We start from the raw sequence: 24232 nt of genomic DNA, 5'->3' as shown, positions 1-24232 counted from the left end.
TGATGCGCATGCAAATTCGCACAGATGTCCTTCGTTGCTCTTTATGGTCTTCTATTAGACGGCGTGGGACCCAATGGGCAGCCTGCCGGTGTGGTCGTGCGGTTCTAGGCGCTTCAGTCTGGAACCGCGTGACCGCTACGGTCGCAGGTTCGAATCCTGCCTCGGGCATGGATGTGTGTGATGTCCTTAGGTTAGTTAGGTTTAAGTAGTTCTAAGTTTTAGGGGACTGATGACCTCAGAAGACGGCAAATCATCGAGTAAAACTGAAGTGATATCAGGTGTTCCCCAGGGAAGCGTCCTGGGACCTCTGCTGTTCCTGATCTATATAAATGACCTGGGTGACAATCTGAGCAGTTCTCTTAGGTTGTTCACAGACGATGCTGTAATTTACCGTCTAGTAAGGTCATCCGAAGACCAGTATCAGTTGCAAAGCGATTTAGAAAAGATTGCTGTATGGTGTGGCAGGTGGCAGTTGACGCTAAATAACGAAAAGTGTGAGGTGATACACGAGTTACAAAAGAAATTCGTTGGAATTCGATTACTCGATAAATAGTACAATTCTCAAGGCTGTCAATTCATCTAAGTACCTGGGTGTTAAAATTACGAACAACTTCAGTTGGAAAGACCACATAGATAATATTGTGGGGAAGGCGAGCCAAAGGTTGCGTTTTATTGGCAGGACACTTAGAAGATGCAACAAGTCCACTAAAGAGACAGTTTACACTACACTCGTTCGTCCTCTGTTAGAATATCGCTGCGCGGTGTGGGATCCTTACCAGGTGGGATTGTCGGAGGACATCGAAAGTGTGCAAAAAAGTGCAGCTCATTTTGTATTATCACGTAATAGGGGAGAGAGTGTGGCAGATATGATACGCGAGTTAGGATGGAAGTCATTAAAGCAAAGACGTTTTTCGTCGCGGCGAAGTCTATTTACGAAATTTCAGTCATCAACTTTCTCTTCCGAATGCGAAAATATTTTGTTGAGCCCAACCTACATAGGTAGGAATGATCATCAAAATAAAATAAGAGAAATCAGAGCTCGAACAGAAAGGTTTAGGTGTTCGTTTTTCCCGCGCGCTGTTTGGGTGTGGAATGGTAGAGAGATAGTATGATTGTGGTTCGATGAACCCTCTGCCAAGCACTTAAATGTTAATTGCAGAGTAATCATGTAGATGTAGATGAGTTCAATAGTGCTCAGAGCCATTTGAACCCAGTGGGCACACACCTTTGAGTAACCCAACTGGAGGACGAGTGTGTCAGCACTAATAACAGAGACGTCCAATTGCGAGTCGAGGTGTTTGTAATCCGCCGATCATCTCAAATGAGAGTGTCCTCACGTTCCAACATTGCGAGAGTCACAGCTGTGTGTGGCTGCACGGCACGCGGGAGATCGGGCAGCTTTGCGCGACCTTGTTGCAATGATGAAAATTGCCTTGCCCAACGACTCACCATGCTTTTGTTTACTACCAGGTCTCCGTAGACATTTTTCAAGCATCTATGAATATCTGCGATACTCTAGTTTTCCTCCGAAAGAAACTCAATGATAGCTGTTTCCTTGAAACACAGCTCTGGAACGGACGCCAGTTTGAAAGCTGTTTATAGCTCCTCTACCTATCGGAAATTAATGAAACTATAGCAGTTAAAGCGGGAATATTCCACGATGTCCTACAACAATTTCCACATTTTTCATCCTAAATTGGCCGAGAAAAAAAGTGTTGCATTATTTATTCAACATACGTCGTAGATACAGAGTGAAGGGCGTCTGTGATTAAGCAATGGATTCGTATTCGGATGCAGCATGTCGAAATAGTTTACGTGTAAATGGCCGGATGTCAGTGTCGCCGGCCGGGGTGGCTGAGCGGTTCTAGGTGCTACAGTCTGGAACCACGCCACCGCAACGGTCGCAGGTTCGAATCCTGCCTCAGGCCTGGATGTCTGTAATGTTCTTAAGTTAGTTATGTTTAAGTAGTTCTCAGTTCTAGGGGACGGATGACCTCAGAAGTGAAGTCCCATAGTGCTCAGAGCCATTTTTTTCGACTCACCGTCTTAGCGTCAAAATTTGCATTCTTTAAAATTTTCCCTAAATTATTAACAACTAATCCCTGAATGCTTCCTCAACCCTTTCGTTGCTGATTTGGCGCTAAGAGTGCGCTCACTTTGCACGGCGTGGCACGACCCACGCCATTGCCGGCTGCGCAGTGTTGGCCGCTCCTGTTCTTTCTCTACCACCCGGGTTGTCCACAGACCGGAGGTCACCTCTCTCTATTGTCACCCTCTTCTTCGTTACCGTCGTTTGTTTCACACCTGAAAGGCGAGTGCGGCAAACGTGAAGAACAGTTTTCTCGGCCCCGAAATGCTGAAAGGACAGGAGCGGCAAGAGCCACAGTAACCTCATCCAAAGACGAATCGACGTCATCCTCACTGTCACTGTTTCATAAGTAAGCTTTCTACTTCCGCGTATCCGCGTTTGAACATATTCTACAAACTGTTTCATAACACTGTAATACCTCCAAAACGACCGAAAGACAATCTATCGTGATAACTAGCATTTATGTGAATATCAGTGCGACTACCAATTTCATGAAACGCTGTAGGTCACGTTACGTACTCATGTAGCGTTATAATATCTCAACATTCATATCAGACATTCGCGCTCCTGTCGCTTCAGACCCCAAAGCATTCAGTTTAATGGCAAAACACAACACAGCAGTGACTCTGAATGGTGTGGGATCCTCAAGTCCTTGGAAGGTTAGCGTGGGTATCTTGAATCAAAAGTCTATGCACATGTCACGCAGTTTCCCCAAACTAGCGGCAAGTGCTTTGCGGGTGCAGAGCTGGTGCCTGATAAAGAGTCATCCGTTGGGTTCAGATAAGGTGAATGCATTACCCAAGTTGGCACCAGATACTGTACCTGCCGATGGTGCCTCGACAAGAAGGAGAACAGATCCGCACTAGAGGAAATGAATAATAACCGTGCGAAGCAATTTACAGAAAAACAGAGTCCGAAATGGCGTCGAAACATGTGCGAGCATAACATAACGCACGGCTGGCTCGAACTGCTTTCGACTCAGCCCACAGAAACGGCACGCAGCTCGAGGCACAAGGCAGGGTCCACAGTGTTGAACTCAACATTAGAAATGTTGTATTGTCGTGGAAATAAACACTTGAGATAGCGGGTATACCCATGCCATGTGTCACGTACACCCTCTCCTCCCCCTTCCCCCCCCCCCCCCCTCATATCAGTTGTCCCACACTGTTTCACTGTGATAAAACCACGCCATCTCCTCTGCCTCGATTGCAACATCCGCTGATGAGAGATAATAAATCCCTCCCACTTGGAAACGCCAAAAATTGTCAGGCTCGTGCCGCTACCTCCAGTGCAGACGCAGAGAGCATCGGAGACCGAGGCAGTGGACCGACCACCGAAGGAGCCAATGCCAACAATGCTGGCCGACAAGGCTGGCCTAGGCTGGCTCCGCTGTGGAGCAGAAATGTGCGCAGGGAGGGACCAGAGGACGCGATCTACGAGGAGGAGGAGGAGCAGTGCGGACTAGAGTCCAGAGAGTCAGCATCAGGAGGCATGGGAGCGAGCCTAACTGGAGTTTGAAACCACAGGCGCAAGGAGAGCGGTGCAAAGCGCGAAGAGGGTGGTAACGGGGAAGCACACTGCTGCGAGATGAAGCCTGCACCTGGAACAATGTCACAATCAACCCTGTCACCTGTACATAATTACAACGTATTAATTACAACAGGGCTGCATCCTGATTCTAAGTTAGAAGTGGTGCACGACGCTACGTTAGGCTGACTGGAAGACTGACTACAATGTCCCAACAGCGTGCATGACATCCACCGCAAACAACTAGTGACCATTGTGCTCCACCGAGATACCTGACACCCATACTGCTGCAGGCTAAATGAGTGGGTCCAAACGGCTGTCCTGGGGTGAAAACACCGTCGGCCCTAGTGGTCCAGGACATGTGACTCAGGATACGACAAATCCATGCAAATAATCTACTGGACTGCAGCCACTGACTAGCATCATCCGGTTTGTAGGCCAGAATACTCCACAACGCATCATCGCGAGAAGAGGCAGACATGGACTTCTTCATTTTGTCACACAAGTGAAGTGGTGCACCTCTGAGTAAGAAGCCGGATGAAATGGGGTGGTGGTCAGATATCGTTGCGAACTAAAATTCAACCTGCCGACCATCCACCACCAACGTCGGCAAAATACACCGGGACGACCAGTGTGGGGCGTCGGAGACAACCGCAGAGCCCAGTGAAAACACAGGAGCGTCCGATGACCGACTCGCGGCTCGCCGACTGTTAGAAATAGTTGCTAAATGGCCCACCTGACGACCAGCCCCACATACGGCCTCCAACTGCGGGCAATCGTGTCGAATGTGTACCGAAAGACAGGACCGCTGCTTCACACGATTAGCGGAAAGAGATCTCGCCGGGGACCCGAAAAAACGCCGCGGGTGGGAATTACGACGCCGCTATTGACGCTAATCCGCCGAGCTCGACACGGCCGACGTGCGTCACCTGGGGCTCTTTATCATCGCGCAATCTCCCAGTTGTCGGAAAGGACACCACCTGACACCACCGTCGGCTTATGGGATTCCAGAATCTGAGTGACGTCAGCTAAAGAAGGGTCGGCCAAGGTCAACGCCCTAGTTTGGACCTCAGGGTACTAAACGAACAATCACGTCCCGAATTAGCGAGGTAGCAGATTTCTACATCTACATCTACATGGATACTCTGCAAACCATATTTAAGTGCCTGGCAGATGGTTCATCGGACTTCCTTCAAAATTCTCAGTTATTCCAATCTCGTATAACGTGCGGAAAGAACGAACACCTATATCTTTCCGTACGAGCTCTGATTTCCATTATTTTATCGTTGTGATCGTTTCTCCCTGTACAACTCGGTGTCTACAAAATATTTTCGCATTCGGAGAAGAAAGCTGGTGATTGGAATTTCGTGAGAAGATTCCGTCGCAACGAAAAACGCCTTTCTTTTAATGATGTCCAGCTAAAATCCTGTATCATTTCTGTGATACTCTCTCCCATATTTCCCGATAATACAAAACAAGCTGCTCTTCTTTGAACTTTTTCGATGTACTCCGTCAGTCCTATCTGGTAAGGATCCCACACCGCGCAGCAGTATTCCAAAAGGGAACGGACAATCGTAGTGTAGGCAGTCTCCTTAGTAAAAAAAATGGTTCTGACCACTATGGGACTTAACTTCCGTGGTCATCAGTCCCCTAGAACTTAGAACTACTTAAACCTAACTAACCTGAGGACATCACACACATCCATGCCCGAGGCAGGATTCGAACCTGCGACCGTAGCAGTCGCGCGGTTCCGGACTGAGCGCCTTAACCGCGAGACCACCGCGGCCGGCAGTCTCCTTAGTAGATCTGTTACGTTTTCTAAGTGTCCTGCCAATAAAACGCCTTCCCCATAACGTTTCCTATGTGTTCCTTCCAATTTAAATTGTTCGTAATTGTAATACCTAGGTCTTTAGTTGAATTTACGGCTTTTAGATTAGACTGATTTATCGTGTAACCCAAGTTTAACGAATTCCTTTTAGTGCTCATGTGGATGACCTCACACTTTTCGTTATTTAGGGTCAACTGCCAATTTTCGCACCATTCAGATATCTTTTCTAAATCATTTTGCAATTTGTTTTGATTTTCTGATATCTTTATTAGTCGATAAACGACAACGTCATCTGTAAACAACCGAAGACAGCTGCTCAGATTGTCTCCCAAATCGTTTCTATAGATAAGGAACAGCAAAGGGACGATAACACAATCTTGGGGAACGCCAGAAATCACTTCTGTTATACTCGGTGACTTTCCGTCAATTACTACGAACTGTGACTTCTCTGACAGGAAATCACAAATCCAGCCACATAACTGAGACGATATTCCATAAGCACGCAATTTCACTACAAGCCATTTGTGTGGTACAGTGTCAAAAGTCTTCCGGAAATCCAAAAGTATGGAATCGATCTGAAATCCCTTGTCAATAGCACTTAACACTTCATGTGAATAAATAGCTAATTGTGTTTCACAGGAACAATGTTTGCTAAACCCATGTTGACTGTGTGTCAATAGGCCGTTTTCTTCGAGGTAGTTCACAATGTTTGAACACAATACATGTTCCAAAATCCTGCTGCATATCGACGTTAACGAAGTGGGCCTGTAATTTAGTGGATTACTCCTACTACCTTTCTTGAATATTGGTGTGACTTGTGCAACTTTCCAGTCTTTCGGTACGGTTCTTTCGTCGAGCGAACGGTTGTATATGATTGATAAGTATAGAGCTAATGCATGAGCGTACTCCGAAAGGAACCTAATTGGTATACATTCTGGACCAGAAGACTTGCTTTTATTAAGTGATTTTAAGTTGCTTCACTACTTCGAGGATATTTACTTCTACGTTACTCATGTTGGGAGCTGTTCTCAGTTCGAATTATGGAATATTTACTTCCTCTTCTTTTGGGACACTCATAACGACACTTGCGTGAGAGACGGACAAATCGTCGATCAAGGCCGCGTACGACTGCTCGAGGCACTTACGTTACTGGTTTAACAGCAAACGTGTCCCCACAACAGTGGTTTGTTGCCCAAAGTAGTGAGTACGCAACCTGCAAAATTCGTCAGAGGACTGTTTCTCGGCAACGACCCTCCGATATGTTGCAGGTACCAACTGGCTGAACAATCGTAGCTCTTCATTACCCAACAGCATCTCCAAAGGTGACCTATGTCTTCAGCAGAGCATTGCGCCTCCCATCGCACCCGAATTATAATGTTAGTTTGGACTACCCAGTTTTATCAGCTGTTGTAACAAGTATATTTGTGCTTTTCCAGTTCCAGGTTTATTACAAATTACGAAAACTTCTAAGCAAACTTGTTTCGCTTGTTTGAAAAAACATCCGTACCATTCTGAGAATAGTTTGAATACGTAATCCTTTTCGACACTTCGATTGCTGTACAGTAAAAAAAACAGTTTCACTTGTGGCATTTACTGTTTTTCTTCACACATTACGATGAAAACGTTTCCCTTTCGTTGTCAATAGGGACTGAAGGCGGAAATCTATAGGAGTGTACTACTCTATTTTCTGTGTAAATGGTGGGTGGCTACTAAATTTACTACCATGCAGATAACTTCCCAACATTTTCGCATGTGTGTTGGCGACCACACAACGACATATCGGCGCTCTCATCAGAGCGAATAATTGGTCCTTGCGGTAATCAATAGGCGTCCCTAACTCAACTGGTCACGTGTGTAGTAGCATTCATTGAGCAAAGGGAGGCTATGCTACTGCACACTGCGTCTGTGATATTCGACAAGTGCCTGGGTCTCGTTGACAGTACAACGGCAAGAGGACCGAAAACACATATTATACCTGCACAGCTGTTTGCAGTTTCGCCATACTAGCACAAGTAAAACTTATATCGATGATATTTTTGGAAGGTACGTTTTCCCTCTTACCGCATAATTTCATCTTTTCAAGCCTGCAGGGCTGTTCACCTGACAATTAGAATTTGTAATCATACTTGCTGCCGTTATGCGTAGAAAGCAAGTGCATGCTATGCTGACTGTCTTCTGTATGGTCTCTCTGGCAGACATAATATGGCGTAATCATTTAGTTTCGTGTGTGCAAATTTTCCAGTCAAGCCAGTGTGCCAGGACTGGATTATTAAGCGGCTAGCTTATCGCTCACTTTCGGGAGCCAAGTGGATAATTGCCAGATAGCCTAAATGTCAGCATTTATGAACCAACGTTGACGATAATGATTATGTTCGTTTTATCAGTGTTCTGCGTAGAAAATCACAAAGATGATTTAATTACAAATTACTTCCTCCTTACCATCATTACAATCAAACAAACAACTGGCCATCTTCTGCAAAGATTAAGGGCCACATTTTATCTATAAGCGAGCTCTGCTTATTCCCTGGTGATATAACAGCTAAATGAGATCGTAGAGAATCGTGGTTGCTAACAAGTCATTTAATAATCGAAGGCGTCTTTGGCATATTGCCAACTTTAAGGTGAAACACGAAAGCTTCAGTAGTTGCAGGTATGTACTATCGTATTTCCTGGGATAATGAAACACTTCGATACCAAAGGTACATCAGAATGGTATTTAAATTCCCTGTGAAACAACTGACAATTTTACTTCTGACAATGATGAACTACCGAAAACAATGATAGCTGCAGCAGGACGTATTCGCGTTATATTACAATGAGCGACGAGACGCAATTCTCCATTTAATGAAACATAGACCTATTCTTTTAGAATAATAAATATCGCTTTATTTATGCGACTAGGGAAGTAAAACACTAATTTTGAAGTTCAGTCAAACATTTTTCTAATTTTATTATTCGTAACTGCTGATTTACAAAAGAATTGTGTACACTTACAGACTGTTCATACTACGCACATTAAATTGAAATTTATTGAATGTTGCCTAACTCGTGCTTGTGTAGATGGTTCTGACATTGGGACGTCCTTCCCAGCTGACTTAGCGACTAAGTCACGATCACTCCACGCTCTGAAAAAAGTTAAGAATATAATTAACTGCTTCAGAAGAAAAATCGCTCACGGAGTTGCTAACATCTCAAGAAATTAATAATCACCTGTTCTTCACATATATGCAATGAATTCAGTCACACACTCAATGCATTATTGTCAGTGCGGCGGTTTCCAAACTGAAATATACTGATATCATATCGCTTTACAAGAAAGGCAGTAAGACAGATATTACTCATTGGTGACCAGTCTCACTCGTTACCTGCCTTCTCAAAGGTACCGGAAAAAGTTTTGTACGCAATAACCATAACACACCTGTGTCAGTCACCACTTGAATATAAAAATGGTCTTTTCTTCACAATCTGAATAGATGCGGAGCTTGGGTATGCCAGTCATTATGAGCTCCAAAGTTATATGGGTAATGCAAACCCTCAGGGAAATAGAATGAAGGATGGGAAAGAATGCCAGTGGATATGTCCCGTCTGTGATATGGAGGAGGCTTTGCCGGCGGCTGTCGGGCGCAATGAGTGGCTTCGTTTATTTGAGTCGTCAGTCTTCTGTCTGGTTTGAAGCGGCCCACCACGAATTCCTCACCTGTGCCAATCTCTTCATCTCAGAGAAGCAGTTGCCACTTACGTCCTCAATTATTTGCTGTATGTCTTCGAATCTCTGTCTTCCTCTACAGTTTTTGCACTTTACAGCTCCCTCTAGTACCATGGAAGTCATTCCCTCATGTCTTAACAGATGTCCTATCATCCTTGTCCCTTCTGCTTATCAGTGTTTTCCACATATTCCTTTTCTCTCCGATTCTGCGAAGAACCTCCTCATTCCTTACCTTATCAGTTCACCTAATTTTCAACATTCGTCCGTAGCACCACATCTCAAATGCTTCGATTCTCTTCTGTTTCGGTTTTCCCACAGTCCATGCTCCACTACCATACAATGCTGGACTTCAGGCGTATATTCTCAGAAATTTCTTCCTCAAATTAAGGCCGGTATTTGATATTAGTAGACTTCTCCTGGCCAGGAATGCCTTTTTGGCCATAGCTTGTCTGCTTTTTATGTCCTCCTTGCTCCGTCCGTCATTGGTTATTTTACTGCCTAGGTTGTAGAATTCCTTAACTTCAACTACTTCGTGACCAGCAATCATGGTGTTACGTTTCTTGCTGTTCTCATTTCTGCTACTTGTCATTACTTACCCCTCTCTTCGATTTACTCTCAACCCGTACACTGTACTCATTAGACTGTGTATTCCGTTCAGGAGATCATGTAAGTCTCCTTCATTTTCACTGAGGATAGCAATGTCATCAGCAAATAGTATCATTGATATCTTTTCACCTTGCATTTTAATTTCACTCTTGAACCTTTCTTTTATTTCCATAACTGTTTCTTCGATGTATAAATTGAGCAGTGGGGCCGAACGGCTACATGCCTGTCTTACACCCTTTTTAAACCGAACACTTCGTTCTTGGTCGTCCACTCTAATTATTCCCTCTAGGTTCCTATAGCTTACCCCTATTTTCCTCAGAATTTTAAACATTCTGCACCATTTTACACTGTCGAACGCTTTTCCAGGTAGATATATCCTATGAATGTGTCCTGACTTTTCCTTCATTCTTGCTTCCATTATCAACTGCTACGTCGGAATTGCATCTCTGGTGCTGTAGTTTCCCTAAACCCAAACTAATCGTCATCTAACACATCCTCAATTTTCTTTTCCATTCTTCTGTATATTATTATTGCCAGCAACTTGGTTGGACGAGATGTTAAGCTGATTGTGTGATAATTCTCGCACTTGTCCGCTCTTACAGTCTTCGGAATTGTGTGGTCGACATTTTTCTGAAAGTCAGATGATATGTCGCCATACTCAAACATTCAACACACCAGCGTGAATAGTCGTTTCGTTCCCACTTATTTGATTTTAAGTCCTCCAAAGCTCTCTTAAATTCTGATTCTAATACTGGATCCCCTATCTCTTCTAAATCGACTCATGGTTCTTCTTCTATCTCATAGAGGACTTCAATGTACTCTTTACACGTTTCTGTTCTCTGCATTTAATAGTGGATTTCCCATTGCACTCTTAATGTTACCACTCTTGCTTTTAATTTCACCGAAGATTATTTTGACTTTCCTACATGCTGGCTCAGTCTTTCCGGCAATCATTCCTTTTTCGATTTCTTCACATTTTTCATGTAGCCAATTCGTCTTAGCTTCCCTGAACTTCTTCTACATTTTATTCTCCAGAGATTTGTATTTCAGTATTCCTGAATTTCCCTGAACATTTTTGTGCTTCCTTCCTTTTACTGATCAACTGAAGTATTTCTGCTGTTACCCACGGTTTCTTTGCAGTTACCTTTTTTGTACCTATGTTTTTCTTTTGGGCTTCTGTGATTATCCTTTTTGGAGATGTCCATTCCTCCTCAACTGTACTGCCAATAGGCTATCCCTTATTACTGTATATATAGCCTTAGAGAACTTCAAGTTTTTCTCTCATTCTGTAGTATTTCTGCTTCCCACTTCTTTGCGCATTGATTCTTCCTGACTTAAATTTCACCACTACATTGTGATCTGAGCCTATATCTGCTCCTAGGTACGCCTTACAATTCAGTATCTGACTTCGGAATCTGTGTATAAGCATGATGCATTCTAACCGAAATCTTCTCGTACCGCCCGGCCTTTCATAGTATACCTGTTCCTCTTGTGATTCTTGAACAGAGTATTCGCTATTACTAGCTGAAATTTATTACAGAATTTAATTAGTCTTTTTCTTTTCTCGTTCCTTGTCCTAAGCCCATATTCTGCTGTAACCTTTACTTCTACTCCTTCCCCTACAACTGCATTCCAGTCCTCCATGACTTAGATTTTCATTTCCCTTTACGTGCCGTATTTTCCTTTTATATCCTCATATACTTTATCTGTCTCTACATCTTCAGCTTGCAATGTCAGCATGTATACCTGAGCTATCATTGTCAGTTTTGGTTTGCTGTCGATTCTGATAAGAACAAACCTACCAATGAACTGTTCACAGTAAGACACACTCTGCCCTACCTTCCTATTCATAACGGATCCTACTCGCGTTATACCATATTCTGCTGATCAGAAATCCTTGTCTTCTTTCCATTTGACTTCACTGACTCCTACTATATCTAGACGGAGCCTTTGCGTTGCCCTTTTCAGAGTTTCTAGCTTCCCTTCCACTTTCAAGCTTCTGACATTCCACGCCATGACTCGTAGAACGTTATCCTTTCGGTCGTTACTCAATCTTTTTCTTATGGTCGCCTCCCCTTTGGCAGTCCCCTCTGGTAGATCCGAATGGGGGACTATTCCGGAATCTTTTGCCAACGGAGAGATCATCATGATACTTTTTCAATTAGAGGCCACATGTCCTGTGCATACACGTAATGTGCCTTTAAAGCAGTGCTTTACATTGCCTTCTGCATCCTCATGCCGTTGATCATTGCTGATTTTTCCTCATGTAGTGGCAGTTTCCCACTCTAAGGACAATATCTTCCCTGAACCTGTGTCCGCTCCCCTTTGGCAGACGGAGGGTGACTTCACATGCCGCAAGTCCTTCGGCCGTGTAGTGGTTAATAGAAAAGAAAAAGAGAAGAAAAGAAAAGGTTGAAAATGTGGCAAGAAATGGTGAATAAAAAGGGGTTTTTAAAATCGTTAATGACCGTGAAAAACGGGAAGAACGAAATGCAAATCGGACTTCGTATTACAGAAAAGCTATCGGACTTAGTGATTCGGAAAAGCTATTGTTGGGGTGGTCCTTGTGGCGTTTCTGAGCAAAAGTCAGACCAATTTCTACTTCAAAAATTATTTGAAAGAGAACAGAGAATAACAAAATGTGCTGATTAACAGGGGGAAATGGCGTAGATACGAGTTCATTCATTACCAAGTTAATATGTCTTCTCTCGTGCGGCGTCCAGGTCTTGTTCTCCGACAATCTCCTGCTTCATTTCTGCATGAAAATGTCGTAGCTGCTCCAAAATCTTGCAGTAAATTTCATCGTCCAGGGATTACTAATGTCTACGAATTAAAACCATCTTGATATTGAATGCATGGTATTTTACGGCTGCTTCCATCCTCCAAATTTCATACACGCTTCCACAATACAATATGTCTGCACATCAATAAGTTTTTACGCCTTAATCAGACCAAGACTAACGAATAAGTTTTTACGTCTGAATCATACCAAGACTAGCGAATAAGTGAAGTTAAGCTTCCGCTCTCAAGAGACAAGAGCGGGTAGAAAACAAAAAGAGATACAATTTTTGTACGTTCATTTTCTTATAAATATTTTCTCTGCCGTCTAGCGCTCATACAGCTGCGACGGTATAATTTATATCTGAGGGAACGAGGTAGCGCGGCGAAATTCAAAGTCCCGCTACATCCGCCTATGCTGATTATGAATTAAAATTTAAGTAGTGACGGGTTTCGAACCATTTTTTTTAACAATAAGTAAAATTTTATTCAATTCAAATATATATATAGTAGATAAAAGTTAAGTTTTAGAATTAATTACATTTCGTTTTCATTTTTCCATTTTCATAGTTATTGTTTTTATTGCATTACTGTGTTGAGTTCGTTTATTTCATTTCTAAAAACCTTTTCCGTTTGTATTGAAATTTTGTCGAGTTTTGTCTGTATGTGTCATGATAATGCGCTTGACGGTTTCTAATTTATGAGTTTTCTGGCAACGATAAATGTGGACATTAATTGTCTAATGTATTAGAAAAACATAAGGACATAGAATTGGCAATTGATTATTTGCTTATTATTGATTTGTTGTAAGAAGGGTGATTTTGGGCTTTTGCTTTTGATTTCAGTTTCATTATTCCCAGCGAGGGCATTGGTGTAGCACTGAACACAAAACAAACACTGCACTCGGCACTGAAAGAGAACTTCACAAAAGCACTTTGATGGTTTCCCTAGGGTGGCTGGTGGGCGAGGCCCGGGCTGCAGCGGCGGTGGGCTTTGCCGTGGGCCGCCGTCCTCCCTCAGCTGGGCTCCGTCCGCGACGCTCAGGCTGGCGGTGTCCGTAGGGGCGGCTGGCATGGCTCTTTTGTAGCCTGCTTCTAGGGCAATTCTCAGGAAGTTCGCGAATTCTGCTTTGTATCTTTTGGATCTTATGGCTTTATTGTTTTCTTCCAATAAGTGCGAGAGGTATTCCATGACATCTTCCTGGCTTTGGTCTATTATTGCATACACTGTTTGGCCTAGGATCCAAGTGGTGCTTTGTTTCTTTGGTCGGGGGAAAGGTTTTATATCCGGTGCGGTTAATAGTTCGATGTTTATCCTTTCAGGTGTACTTCTGTTTATCAGTGCCAGCATCGCTTTGGATGTCTCCCATATTTGTTTCTTTTCTCCGTATTGGAAGCGATGTTCCAGGGTACCGTTTCTATTACAGGTCTGACATTTTCCTGATGGTCTGAGATGAATTGCTGCTAACTTTTCATCGAGAACGCTTTGATTATTAATCAAAGACGCTACCCCTAGACCATGGTGCAGGTTTTTTTCCGGCTGTAAATATGAGGGGCAGTCAAATGAAAGCCGAATACCCGCCATGAAGGGACCTTGGAATGGTTCAATTCATAAGTAATCACTTCACGCGTTAAGACAGTTATCCCACTGGGAGACTAGATGATCGATTCCTGTTTCGTGGAATGCGGTCGGCCGCTGACGGATCCATGACCGCGCGCAGTCTTGCGATTCCTCATCCGACTGAAATCTACTTCCACGCATGTCTTCCGTCATGTCACAAATGATATGAAAATCACACGGTGAACGGTCCAGGCAGTACGAAGGATGCTGCATTGTTTCCCCATTAAATCTTTCAATCGTAGTTTCGATTGGCAGTGTGGGAGTGGGCGCTATCGTGCAACTTCGATCGCAGTGGTCCTCTGCTCGTCGAGGACAGGATGATTCCATCGGGCAGTATTCTTGAGGGTTTTGAGTTAATGGTGCGTCGCAGTTTCTGCAAAGTGTCCTCTTAGAGCTGGACATTGATTGTGGTTCCAAGCTCGAGGAACTCGCCGAGCAGCGGGCCACTGTAGTCGAAGTTGCACGATAAAGCCCGCTCCCACTCTGCCAATTGGACGAAGGCTACGCTTCAGAGATTTGGTTGGGAAACATTGCAAGATTCTCCATACGGCACGGATCACTCGCCGTGGTTTTCACAACGTTAGAGACCTGAAGTAGAATGTAGAATGAATGAGGTAGAATGGGATAGGAATGATGATGGAAATAGGATCACATTTGATGAAGTGGAAAAAATGGTCAATAGATTGCAGTGCAATAAAGCGGCTGGGGTGGATGAAATTAAGTCGGAACTCATCAAATACAGTGGAATGTCAGGTCTTAAATGGCTACACAGGATAATTGAAATGGCCTGGGAGTCGGGACAGGTTCCATCAGACTGGACAAAAGCAGTAATCACACCAATCTTTAAACATGGAAACAGAAAAGATTGTAACAACTACAGAGGTATATCTTTAATCAGCGTTGTGGGTAAAATCTTCTCGGGTATTGTTGAAAGGAAAGTGCGAGTATTAGTTGAGGACCAATTGGATGAAAATCAGTGTGGGTTTAGGCCTCTTAGAGGCTGTCAGGACCAGATCTTTAGCTTACGGCAAATAATGGAGAAGTGTTATGAGTGGAACAGGGAATTGTATCTATGCTTTATAGATCTAGAAAAGGCATATGACCGGGTTCCTAGGAGGAAGTTATTGTCTGTTCTACAAGATTATGGAATAGGAGGCAAACTTTTGCAAGCAATTAAAGGTCTTTACATGGATAGTCAGGTAGCAGTTAGAGTTGACGGTAAATTGAGTTCATGGTTCAGAGTAGTTTCAGGGGTAAGACAAGGCTGCAACCTGTCTCCACTGTTGTTCATATTATTTATGGATCATATGTTGAAAACAATAGACTGGCTGGGTGAGATTAAGATATGTGAACACAAAATAAGCAGTCTTGCATATGCGGATGACTTAGTGTGATGGCAGATTCGATTGGAAGTTTGCAAAGTAATATTTCAGAGCTAGATCAGAAATGTAAGGACTATGGTATGAAGATTAGCATCTCCAAAACGAAAGTAATGTTAGTGGGAAAGAAATATAAACGGATTGAGTGCCAAATAGGAGGAACAAAGTTAGAACAGGTGGACGGTGAAGGAACCGGAAGCGAGGTGTAGCAAAGCTAATGCAGTGAGCGCTCAGCTACGATCTACTCTCTTCTGCAAGAAGGAAGTCAGTACCAAGACTAAGTTATCTGTGCACCGTTCAATCTTTCGACCAACTTTGTTGTATGGGAGCGAAAGCTGGGTGGATTCAGGTTACCTTATCAACAAGGTTGAGGTTACGGATATGAAAGTAGCTAGGATGATTGCAGGTACTAGTAGATGGGAACAATGGCAGGAGGGTGTCCACAATGAGGAAGTCAAAGAAAAACTGGGAATGAACTCTATAGATGTAGCAGTCAGGGCGAACAGGCTTAGATGGTGGGGTCATGTTACACGCATGGGAGAAGCGAGGTTACCCAAGAGACTCACGGATTCAGCAGTAGAGGGTAAGAGGAGTCGGGGCAGACCGAGGATAAGGTACCTGGATTCGGTTAAGAATGATTTTGAAGTAATATGTTTAACATCAGAAGAGGCACCAATGTTAGCACTGAATAGGGGATCATGGAGGAACTGTATAAGGGGGGCTATGCTCCAGACTGAACGCTGAAAGGCATAATCAGTCTTAAATGATGATGATGATGATGATGAGAGACCTGAAGAAAGACACGGGAGGCCGTCGGTTTCAGTCGCACGAGAAAGTGCAAGAGTGGGAGAAGTTAGGGAGGTGTCAGCGGTCGACAGCCTCCTACGAAACAGGAATTGATCGTCTCGTCTCCCAGTGGGAAAATGTCCCAAGACGTGTGATGATTACTTTTGAGTGGAACGATTCCACGGTCCCATTGTGGTGGGTATTGGTTTTCATTTGAGTATCCCTTATAATGGTACATGTCGTCACGAATGGCGCCTGTCGCTTGGTTTCTGAGGCCATCCTCGGTTCCTTTAGGTAGACGGCTGATTCGGTGAAGTCAATTAGCATCACAAACTTCCTCTGATTCGGAGCAGAATATAAGTTCTAAACAAGGAGCTCACACGACTCTGTGGCAGTATCAGATGCGAATTTCTCGACATCCACTATTGGGTGGAGGGTTGCAGGGTTCCCCTTAATAAACATAAAAATGGTCCGTAGTAGGCTGTAAGGCGCTTTCTATTTAATCTAGCGATTAGCTAATTTCCACTACGCGTCGTCATCAAATACATTTGTAACATCTGTGCATCATGTCGTTTTCAAATCACTCTCATTAACAAGTAAAAAATAGCCATATTCCGCCACTTTACGAAACGATCCACGCTACAGTGACACCGTTTAAGATTGTATTGTGGTGTGTAGTGTGGATCGTTTCGTAAAATGCCGGAATATGGCTACTTTTTGCTTATAATTAAGAGTGATTTGAAAATGACATGATGTACAGATGTTACAAATGTGCTTGACAGTGACATGTGGTCGAAATTAGCTAATCGCGCGATTGAATGAAAATCGCATTACAGCCTACTGCGCACCATGTTTGCCTTTATTAAACATCTGGAGGCTGTGAATCCTCACAAACACAAAATATTTCCCCTTCATAGGAGAGACTTGCACTACACGCAGGCAGCGGCCACTGGGGTAGTAGTCTACGTGTGGAGTGCACGTAAGGGTCTTTTAGGCTAGAGAAAAATCCTGCCATTTGGATCAGAGACAAATTTCCCGTCGTAATCGGAGTTACATCATCCAAAAAATTCTCAGAGAATGCTCGTCCCTGCGAATCGACATAGAAAAGATCAATATGGCATTAGGAAACTGCAAGAGAATTTAAGGAAAAGTCAGAGTATCGCTTAATGTAGGTTGTAATACCTAGATAGTATTAGGAACGAAAAGTTGGAAGAAAAAGGAAGTGAATAGTAATGGATTCCTAAATTCAAATTGGAATGTTTATGGTAAGGGTAGGTTAGTTCCCTGTTGTGGTGGCGTCTTCATTGCAGTAAAGAACCTGATAATATTCAAATAAATTTCGGGCTTGTAGACGATCGTCGTTTAATTCATCTCACGATATTTCGACTAAGCACCTGTCAATCATCTTGAGGTGAGTCTTCAACGGCTGACGAAGACTTGCACCGTTCCTTTTTATTGAGATGACAGTACCTTGGCATAATACCAAAATTTGCCAGAGTGATATATTTTATTAAGCTTGCCACTACACGGAAGATTTCTGTCAAAGAATTTGCTATGCAAGACGAAGACTGGATGCAATTCCAGAAGAATTGTACCAGTTACATCCAAAGGTTGCAACATATCTCTCTAGTGTATCATGGGATTGGGTTGATGAAGTGACTTCGGCTAAGTTCGACTGCGTCCATTAGGATGCAAGTTTTCGGCAAATGCCAAAATTTGATCGACTACTGCCACAACAGTCGTCGCCGCAAGAAGTAAATGTACGACATTTCGTTCTCAATTCCACGGAGAAAAATCTGGACGATGCGACGTGTCTGTACTAAAAAAGGGACTCAATTTGGCGCATACACCTACAGCTCCGCCCTTAGTAAGTTTTGTGAGCAATATTGGAGCTCCTTCGTATGATTTAGCCAAACATCTTTCTTCTCTGCTGAGGCCGTTGGTGAGCAAATGCTCACATCACATCGGTAACTCAGCTGCTTTCATCAATAGAGTGGGGGATGTCCGTCTCAGCAGTTCTGGCCGTGTGGTTAGCTTTCATGTGGTATCACTTTTTATAAAGGTCCCTTTGCAGATTCATTGGCGCTAATTTGCGAAAGGTTTCAGGTGGACATCACTGCTTTGTTTCGGCAAGTTCTGTCTCCAACCTATTTTATGTTCAACCAAAAATATTTGGAACACACTGACGGCGTCGCCTTGGGCAGCCCTCTGTCTCCCTTGGTGGTTAACCTTTTTATTGTGGATTTCGAATTTCTAGAAGAGCGCTCTTCAATCAACTGTCCTTAAACCAACATCATTTTGGAGGTTTGTGCACGATACTTTCGTAGTGTGGCCTCATGGAAATGACAAATTGGTGGAGTTTCTACACCTTCCCCATTCATAACAACATTCGGCTCACTATGGAAACAGGGAAAGATGGTTGGCTGCCTTTCTCGAATGTCTTGGTTAGACTAAAGAATGATGGCTTTCTGGGGCATTCACTTTGTCGTAAGCCCATTCATACCGATTTATATTTGCAAGTGTCAAGTTGCCATCACACGTGCAAACTATGGGCCTACTTAAAATGTTCATACACGCAGTTGACGCTGTCTTAGATCTAGATAGTTTGCCTAAAGAGCTCGCCCACTTAAAGACGGTTTTCAGAAAAACATGAATATTCCATTCACCAGATTAACAGGGCACTGTCAGCTAGAACCAAGAATCGGGCAATGGATAAGGGGGAGAACACGTATGCAAAACCTTAAGCTTTTCTTCCTTTTGTGGCCAACATTTCGTTTCAAATAGGAAGAATCCTCCGTAAATTTCACGTGGAAATAAATCTAAGATTGATTACGTCTTGGCATCGGTGAAGGACGACTTGTTATTACGAAAGACTGGAATATACAAGACACCTTGTCAACGTGGTATAGCTTACACAGGACAGACCACACGCATTGTGAAACAACGCTGCACTGATCCTCAGCGTTGCACTCACCTTCTGCAACCAAGCAAGTCAGCTATTGACGAACACTGTATTTCCACAGGACGTTCAATGGAGTACGATAGAATTGTGATTCTGACCACGCCAACATCTTTTTGGGACTCCATTATTAAATTCCTGGAAATACATCTGGGCGAAAAGCTGATGAATCGTGCTTGATAGTGGCTATCAGTTGGACAGAGCATGGGAGCCCATCATCTCGAAGTCGACAAAGTGCACCAACGGTCGCGGCGAGCGGTAACGCAGAGGACAGCTCATTTCCGCCGTTTCACCAGCGACGGCGCTGCCGCCGGGAAGTGTGGTCCGCTTGTCAACTTGTTTTTCACACTTTATATTGCAGAACGGAGCATGTCTTCGTGTAGCTAAATGGGAACAAGGCACCTGGTATTGACAAGCTCAGCAACTTAAGCCCGAAGAACTTACCACATAAACCATTGGTGCTCTTAACCAGAATTTACAATAGCTATCTCTTGACAAAGCATTTCCCCACTGCGTAGAAGATCGCCAAGGTAGTTCCTATTCCAGAATCACTGGTGGCAGATGGTACGATCAGGGAAGAACAGCATGGTTTCCAACGTAAACCATCCGCAGATCTGCAACTCCTTCGTCTGGCGGAACAAGTAACCAGACATTTCAATGTGTCTATTGTTACTGCAGCAGTCTTCTTAGATACTGAAAAGGCCTATGATAGGGTATGGAGAGAACGACTGATTCGGAAACTGCGTAAACTGACGTCGATACCCAATTGTTATGTGAAACTTACAGCTAGTTTTTTGACAGACAGGAAAATTATTGTTATAGTAGAGGGTCAATCACTCCCGACTGGCGCAGGTGGGGCTGCCTCAAAGATGCGTTTTATCCCCACTACTATTTAATCTCTATGTAAATGATATGCCAACTGTCACAGGGGTACAAATTGCACAGTTCGCCGATGATAAGCCTTTTTTTTCTCCAGCGGAAGATGTATTCACGTCAACACTCGTCGCCTTCAATATCAACTCGATGCCAGAGTCGCTTGGTGTACGACCAGTAAAGTGCAACTGAATCCCGCCAAGCCGACAGCCATCTATTTCAGCAAGATACGCCCCTTGATGCCCACCAACTTGAGATTACATTGGCGGGCTATCCCCTGGGGGCCAACAGTGACTTACCTGGGGGTCACTTTGAACGAACACTTCTTCCTCCGTAAACAAATTGACTCTCTCAGGAACAAAGCTTTCGGAATGGCCAAAAAACCCCTCCCTTTCTTCAAGAGTACTGACCACAGTACCACAGCAAAGCTTCGATTATATAAAGCGACGGTTCTCTCTAAAATACTATATGGCAGCTCGGTCTGGGGTGTTGCCAGTCCAATACAAACTGTCGGTCTCCAAGTTTTCCAAAATAAGCTTCTCAGATGGATGCGTCGTGCAAGCCGCTATACTCGCATCGTTGACTTAGACTCTGCCCTCCATATGGTTACAGTACTTGAAGCAATTCGCATATGGACGACGAACACCGCACATCAAAGTAGACAGTTTGCGTAAAGCGTACCACATGAGAACTCTGGACAGGCATAGGTATAAGGTACCACGTTCCTTGGTACTATGACATCCCAATCCATTCCACCAACTGGCGGTATGTTACGGACCGATATAGAGGCCCTAAAAAGGTGCCTCCAAAAGTTAATAAAGTGAACCCAAGCACCTATTTACCGTACACCATGAAGTCTGGATTGTCGACGACGGTGGCACTTCGATATACAGCATGTCATTCAAAAAGAAAAAAATGTCTTCGTCAGTCTTCGATGGTTCCCCTGAAGATGACTCTCAGGTGCTAGGTCGAAATATCGAGCGATGAATTAAACGACGACCGGTTGCAAGTCCGTAATTAGTTTGAACATTCAATTCGCTGGGAAAATATTAAAATTTACACCTTTGTAATATCCACATCGGTTATCACGGACTCCGAATGTGAATTAATCTGGATGAATTTAGGCATCAATGGTCGTCAAAAATGGGAATCGGGTGGTTTTATAGATCACCTGGGCCAGGAGCTGTAGCGGTAGAGCGCTTCTCAGAGATCTTGCAGAATATTGTCAATAACTTCCCTGATAATGCCGTGACAATACGGGGTGACGTTCCCTACCAGTTATACATTGGGAGAGTCATGCTATCAAAACTGGCGCCAGGGGCAGGGACTCGTGTGACATTATTTTGAATGTCTCATCAGAAAGTTATTTCGAGCAGATAATTAGAGAAACAACTCGAGAAGTAAACATCTTAGACGTACTAGCTCCAAACATAGCTGGTCTTAGGGGATCAGTTAACGTAGAGCAAGGTATCAATGATCATAAGGCTGCGATAGCAACTATGGCTACGGTTGTTACAACGAATGTTCAGAAAGATGGGGAAATAGCAAGAGTGACAGTACACAAATTGTAGTGTGTCTGTGTTGTCAATAACAAATATTCATTGCTGAGGACAAAGATGTGGAGCACAAATGGAAAAAAATTCAAAAGCATCATTCAGTAATGCCTTAGATAAGAGTGTTCCGAGGAGGGTCTCAAGGGATGGTTACATAGTCGTGTAAGAAAACTGCTGCGTAAACAAAGAGAGCTTCATTACAGTTCAAGAGAAGTCAAAACCTAGCTAATAAACAAAAGCTCAATGAAGGGAAATGAGCGGATAGACAGCAATGAGAGAAGAGTTCAACGACTTTGAAAGTAAAATTTTGTCAACCGATCTGAGTAAAAACCCTAAGAGGTTTTAGCCTTACGTAAAATCTTTAAGCGGCGGGAATGATCTATTTAGTCACTCAGAGACCATAGCGGCACCGGAATAAAAGATAACAGCGACAAGGCAGAGATACGATTTCCGTCTTCCGAAATTGTTTCTTGGCGAAAGCTCGTACCACGGTTCCTCCATTCAATCATCGTACGAACGCCGAAATGGCGGATATTGAGATAACCGATCGTGGAATGTAAAAGCAACTACAACCCCTCAGCAGCATATAGGCATCAGGACCAGATGAGATACCTGTAAGATTCTACATAGATCATGCCAAAGAACTCGCTCCCATTCTAGCAGCAGTTTCTCGTAGATCACTGGAGCAACGAAATGTACCTAGCGAGTGCAACAAAGCGCAGGTCATTCCCGTTTTCAAGAAGAGTTGTAGGAGAGATGCACATAATTATAGGCCGATATCGTGACACCGGTCTGTTGCAGAATTACGGGACGTGTCTTCTGTTCACGAATTATGACTTTTTTGAGAACGAAAATCTCCTCTATAAAAATCAAAATGGATTCTGTAAACACAGACCTTGCGAAACTCAGCTCGCTCTGTTCCTCCTTGAGATACACAGCGCTCTAGACATCGGCACTCAAGCTGATGGAGTATTTTTTGACTTAAGGAACGCATTTGACACCATCCTACACTTTCGTTTAGTGAAAAAAATACCAGCTTACCGAGTATTGGACCAGATTTGCCACTGGATTTCCTTGCAGATGGAACTCAACACGTCGTTCTTAACGGACCAAACCTGACAGATGTAGAGGTAATTTTCGGAGCACCCTAAGGATGTTGACAGAACCGTTACTGTTTACAGTGTATATTCGACAGCATAAATAATGGGCCACCACTGAATTCCAATGTGTAGACCACACCTGACGGTATGTAACCTACACAGCATAGCTGTGTCGCGGGTCCTCCAAACCCTCTGTAGTACAGTCGTCTGACCATACACAGTGGGTACCAAAACAGACTACTAGAGAACCCTGCTCCTTATGGCAACCAGTCCAGATGTAAATCAATACCATCATACAACAGATCTACATCTACATCTACATTTATACTCCGCAAGCCACTCAACGGTGTGTGGCGGAGGGCACTTTACGTGCCACTGTCATTACCTCCCATTCCTGTTCCACTCGCGTGTGGTTCGCGGGAAGAACGACATCCGGAAAGCCTCCGTGCGCGCTCGAATCTCTCTAATTTTACATTCGTGATCTTCTCGGGAAGTATAAGTAGGGGGAAGTAATATAGTCGATACCTCATCGAGAAACGCACCCTCTCGAAACCTGGCGAGCAAGCTCCACCGCGATGCAGAGCGCCTCTCTTGAAGAGTCTGCCAATTGAGTTTGCTAAACATCTCCGTAACGCTATCACGGTTACCAAATAACCCTGTGACGAAACGCGCCGCTCCTCTTTGGATCTCCTCTGTCTCCTCTGTCAACCCGACCTGGTACGGATCCCACACTGATGAGCAATACTCAAGTATAGGTCGAACGAGTGTTTTGTAAGCCACCTCCTTTGTTGATGGACTACATTTTCTAAGGACTCTTCCAATGAATGTCAACCTGGCACACGCCTTACCACAATTAATTTTATATGATCATTCCACTTCAAATCGTTCCGTACGCATACTCCTAGATATTTTACAGAAGTAACTGCTACCAGTCATATAATCATACAATAAAGGATCCTTCTTTCTATGTATTCCCAATACATTACATTTGTCTATGTTAAGGGTCAGTTGCCACTCCCTGCACCAAGTGCCCATACGCTGCAGATCTTCCTGCATTTCGCTACAATTTTCTAATGCTGCAACTTCTCTGTATACTACAGCATCATCCGCGAAAAGCCGCATGGAACTTCCGATACTATCTACTAGGTCATTTATATATATTGTGAAAAGCAATGGTCCCATAACACTCCCCTGTGGTACGCCAGAGGTTACTTTAACGCCGGTAGACGTCTCTCTCCGTTGAGAACATCATGCTGTGTTCTGTTTGCTAAAAACTCTTCAATCCAGCCACACCGCTGGTCTCATATTCCGTAGGCTCTTACTTTGTTAATCAGGCGACAGTGCGGAACTGTATCGAACGCCTTCCGGAAGTCAGGGAAAATGGCGTCTACCTGGGAGCCTATATCAAATATTTTCTGGGTCTCATGC

This window comes from Schistocerca americana, chromosome 1 (assembly GCF_021461395.2).
Source record: "Schistocerca americana isolate TAMUIC-IGC-003095 chromosome 1, iqSchAmer2.1, whole genome shotgun sequence".
Lineage (NCBI taxonomy): Eukaryota > Metazoa > Arthropoda > Insecta > Orthoptera > Acrididae > Schistocerca > Schistocerca americana.
Note: the sequence above shows the minus strand (reverse complement) of the source record.